We start from the raw sequence: 5,843 nt of genomic DNA on the forward strand, positions 1-5,843 counted from the left end.
AGATCTAACATAATAGGGAGAGTCCAGTCCATAGTGGGGCCAGCAGGAGACCGTCCTGAGCGGAGACAGGTCAGCAGCACAGAGATGTCCCCAACCGATGCACAGGCGAGCGGTCCACCCCAGGTCCCGACTCTGGACAGCCAGCACTTCATCCATGGATAACTTTATTTACCAATTAAATCTGAATTTGAATAACTTTATTTACCAAATAAATCTGAATTTTATTAACTTTATTCATCAATTAAATCTGAATTTTAATAACTTGATCAATTAAATCTAAACTTCAATGACTTTATCAATCAAATCTGAATTTAAATAACTTTATTTACCAATTAAATCTGAATTTTAATAGCTTTATTTACCAAATAAATCTGAATTTTAATAACTTTATTTACCAAATAAATCTGAATTTTAATGAACGACATCTCGGTAATCGGAAAGCGCAGACCTTTGCCAGGCCCAACTTCCCAATGGTAAAAATAATCTGGATCAGTCCCAAAATCTGATCACCTGTTTCTTATCCCATTTCAGACATTTCCTGAAAGTTGAAATAAAATCCGCTTATAACTATAACTATAATAGCAGATTGAAAGAAACAGAGTGAAGCGTCTTTTCAATCGTCCGCTGTCTTTGTCTCTGTGGGTGGAGGCGAGGCCGCTAGCATACATAAACATAATTACAAGCTTTTAACGTAAACGTAAGGTAACGTAGTAAAAATAATCCGGATCAGCCCCAATATCAAATCCCTTGTTCCTTATATCGTTTTGTACATTTTCAAAAAGTTATAGTGCAATAAAAGAAACAGACCGCAAAAATAGACACACAGAAGTTGAAGCTTTAACGTAAACGTAGGACAACGTGGCAAAAATTAACTGGATCAGCTCTAAACTCTAATCAGTTGTTCCTTATCCCGTTTCGGATATTTCCTGAAAGTTGAATCACGGTCCGCCCAGAACCTTCTAGCTATCTGGAGCAAAATGACAGGAACAGAGTGAAGCCTCTTGTCAGTCATTCACTCTCATTGGGTATGTCTACACTAAGTCGTTTAACCCCTTAAACGAATAATTATTTAGCTTAAGCCACGTTTCAGCCACACTAAACAAGCGTTTAAGGTCCCCCTCCTCGGACAATTTTTTACACGGGTAAGTGCGCCGTGTATTTCTTGAATCTCCGGCTCTTAGCTTTGTATGGACTCATTGATCGTTTACAAACTGAGTTCGGAGACGAAGTGACGCCAGAAAGAACACGCCACAGCCAGCTTCATAATAAAGCGGTTTCGTAACTCGGAGCTCACCACTGGATACCTTAAGAGAAAGCAATTGCAGCTATTTGGGATACAACACTTCTCAGACGGCAAGAGAACTTTCGAATGTCCGTGTCAGCTGTGATTTTACTTACCGAAAAACTTCTACCATTGGTCGAAGGAGAGTCAACGAGAATGCGGTCTCCCCTGGATGTGATAATAGACATACATACATCAGTGTTTCCCACACATTCATTTATTTGTGGCGGCCCGCTACGAAAGAATTAAGGCCGCCCCAAATAGATTTTTTTAAATTTTTAAAAAAATTATATTTATTATTTATTTTTTTGTCCTGTCCAGCTTCTCAGGCAAATCATATAGTTGATGTAGATGCCCATATCGGCTGTTCAGATTTACTTTACAAAAGAGAAGTGTAGGATCAAGATTTTTGGAGCTCTTTGTTCAGTGGATCAGATGTTTGATGAAGCTTTGTGTCTATCTACCACCACTACTGTTTTTTGTTTATTTGTTACTGACTGTGGCAGGACACCTCTGCCTCTGTTTCACTTTATGTTGCTGGTAAATAATATGGTTGTAGTAGTAGGCTAAAGTTAAATTATTTTGTATGCACTAATTAAAGGGGCAGAGCTTTAAGAGACATTTTAGCTTTTGTATTTTTATAAGATATATTTTTTGTAAGAACCACAATTAATAAATATATTTCAGTGAATAACTTATTGATCAAATCTGTATATAAATATGTACATAAAGTGTTGTAATTATATTGTAAAATGGATGGATGGATGGATGGATGGATGGACGTTTAAAACAAAACTGTTATTATTAATTAGTAAGTATACATTTTTTGAGCCTTTTTAGAGAAAATCATATCATTGTAGTAAATTATGCAAATTACTCGATGATGTCATGGTGACCACGCCCATAGCAACGCCCCCACCGCCACAGGTATCTTGGCAGTTTATGGGAAACACTGTACATATATACTGTACAAACATATATACATATATACATACAAATATATACATATACATACGTATATATACATATACATACATACATATAAACATATATATGCAAACATATAAACATATATATATATATATATACATATATATACATACACATATACATACATATATATATATATATATATATATATATATATATATATATATATATATATATATATATATATATATATATATATATATACACACACACACACACACACACACACACACACACACACACACACACATATATATACATATATATATAAATATATATACACGCACACATATATATGTATTAAAAGTGACTAGATGCAACAATAAACCAAAAGATGATACAGAAATATTAATATTAAAAGTCATTCACGGCACTCTTTTTGTGGTAACAACATCCACTTTGTATTCATGCCTGCGTGGGACAAAAGGGGCTCGGCGGTGGCTCCGTCCAGGCGGGAGGCGGCCTGACAGGGAACTCGTGTCCGCTTTTCAAAGATCTTCTTCTCTGTCTCCGTCTTTCTCTCCGTCGCATCTCCACTTTACTGCGTCTGCTGGAAGGAGGAGGAGGTGTGTGTTAATCAGCGGCCTCCCTCACCCTCCTCCTCCTCCTCCACTTTGCGCTCCACACGCATCAAGGAGATGGGATTTAACGTTGCGTGCGAGAAAAGCTTACTTTACAATGTTTGACAACGACGGCGGCAAGGTCTTAAAAGCAAAACGGCTCAGATGTATCCGTCAGAAAGTAGAGCAAAACACATCAAACACAGCTTTTGACTAATAAACACACACAGTTGTGTATCTAATATTTACATTTTTCGGTATTAACCGTAAAAGCTAGCTACGGAAAGAGATAAGATAGCTTCTACGTCAGCACGTAACACATTTGAGTTTGTAATGCACAACAATGAGATATGACACCAATCTGTACTGACTGATAAACATGAACAATCATATTACAGTATCTGTGAAGTATTAGCCCACATTTCATGTTTTGTGTGTCCGTGATGTGTGTTTCGATATTAAAGTAACCAGAGGTGTGGACTCGAGTCACATGACTTGGACTCGAGTCAGACTCCAGTCATGAATTTGATGACTTGAGACTCGACTTGACAAAATGTAAAGAGACTTGCAACTGGACTTAGACTTTAACATCAATGACTTGTGACTTCACTTGGACTTGAGCCTTTTGACTTGACATGACTTGCTACTTTCCCCAAAACCCAAAGATTAAAAAGTTATTCAGCGCTCCGTAGCTTTCATTTTGTATGTGTGTCTATCAGCGTGTGTGCTGCTTGTCAGCGTGTGTGCTCTCAGCACAACAGCCAATCAAATTAGATCTACGTTGTTTTCATCACACAGCATTCGTCCAATCAAATTGCAGGACAACCAATGAACAAGAGTTGTCAAACAACGCGGCAGTGAGAAAGATTTATACCTAAGTTGGTTTCGTTCGGGTTTAAAAACTACGACTTGGTCAACAAAAAACGAATTGCAGTATGCTAAACATGCAGTTCGAATATTACAGACTGAGACGCAACAACTTCCAACTTCGTTCGACATTTGAAGTTGCACACAGAACGGTAAGTTTTGAATGTAAGCTAACGTTTATTGGCTAAGTAACATGACTTTAATTTGCTGTGTGGTTAAATGAGTGAGGCTGTAAACTCACTGCTAACGTTATAACCATAGACATCTTATAAGGGTACGCAGCATAGAGCGCTACTGCCTACTGGCGCAGACGAGACGCAGGGCCGCCATCTTGGAGTGGTGATCCGCTCCACTCGGTGCAATTCATTTGGCAGGAGCAATGAACTGTCAGCACAATTTAATTCATTTTACCTCACTGAATACCACTCATTTTCACGCGGTTTTTTGTCATACCTGTAGCTATGATAAAGGACACATGTTTTGGCGTGTTTTATTATTCATAGTTTGCTTAACAGTAATAGAATAATCTTATATGCTATAAGTGACCAGACGTCCGAGATCAAAACAGGGAATATAATCCCAGAGAGGGGGGAAAAAATGGTCAGCAATTTTTAAATTGAAGAAACAATATGATTAGGTTATATATACATGCGTATATCCTACATAAACAATGTATGAATACATTAGATATCTATATATCTTATAGACTGCATCTCTGTTGCTGCAGCAGCAGAGAGTTTATTCTGTTTTGACACTTTGTATTGATATTTTGTATTCAATTCTTCCCTTAAATGATAATGTTTACAGTGATTGTTTTATATGTATTTTTTATGTATGTCGCTTTGGATAAAAGTGTCTGCCAAATACTTAAACATAAACATATATAAACACCTGAAAGTCTTTATATCAGCTAAAACCACCAATCTGTTTCTCTGGATTCGTAATAAAACCAAATTCTGTCTTACCCAACAATGTTAGTATTTGAATATTGCTACTTGAAGACTTATTCCTGGTTACAATTATACTGTTAAGAAAGTATTGTTTTATATTTTGCCTAAAATGAGAATGCATCATAATCAGTGGCGGCTGGTGAATTTTGTTTTAGGTGGGGCTGAAAGTTTGTAAATCAAACCCCTGTAGGGGGGTCATCCTCCCCCAGAAGATTACTTTGTGATTTTCACATATAAATACTGAAGATCTTTGCTGCTTCTCAACTCTGTGCTAATATTCTTTTCACAAAACAAACCAATAATACGTTAATGTCAAATCTTACTTGTGAAAAGTAATCCCCCGATTCCTATTTTCAACAGTCCGCTCATTTGAGCAAGAAAACGCTGAACACGATCTTTGTTTTCTACCTGTCAACTGTCAGTTTAGGCTGCTCGCCGGCTCCTCATCACCACTTCAAGATGGCGGGCAAATTGCTCGCGTCACAGCAGCCAATGCTGCGTCTACTTATAAGATGTCTATGGTTATAACGTCATTGCAAACACGGCAATCTGTTGCGTCCACTGCAGTTCGCTACCTTATTCATACTTTTTGTCAAGTGAATTTTTTTAATCAGGGTTGCATGAGGTACCTACAAAAAACGTTACGTTAGTCAATGTATCACACTCAGTAACGTAACGTTAGACGGCGGTCAGCAGCACCGTGTATTTTAGCCACCTACAAAAAGACAAACATAATCAATTAAATGTCAGTTAAAATGTATACTATATTAAGAATATGTGTACATATTGCATAGAGCCCTGACATATAAAAAGTTCAACTCTGTTCATTGTTATGTACATGTATTTGTTATGTTTTTCATGTGTACGCACACATCAACACACATACAGTATGAGATGAGATCAATGAGATAAGGTAAGAACAGGATAGAAACTGCTGTGGAACTAGTTACAATGCAATATGCCATGGAAATACAATGTTAACACTTTTGTGCAAATAAGTACAGTTGCACTTGTTTTTTCAAATGTGTTTATTCTGTAAAGGAATGAGTTAAATGTTTAAAATGACTGGTTAATAGTGCTATTATGAAGTGCAATGTCAGCACTATTTTTTTCTTCCTGCAATTTCAAATGCACTTGTTTTAATAAATAAATACAGCGTTTTACAAGCATACACAATCTGTGTAAATATATTAG

Source organism: Entelurus aequoreus, linkage group LG03, assembly GCF_033978785.1.
Source record: "Entelurus aequoreus isolate RoL-2023_Sb linkage group LG03, RoL_Eaeq_v1.1, whole genome shotgun sequence".
NCBI lineage: Eukaryota > Metazoa > Chordata > Actinopteri > Syngnathiformes > Syngnathidae > Entelurus > Entelurus aequoreus.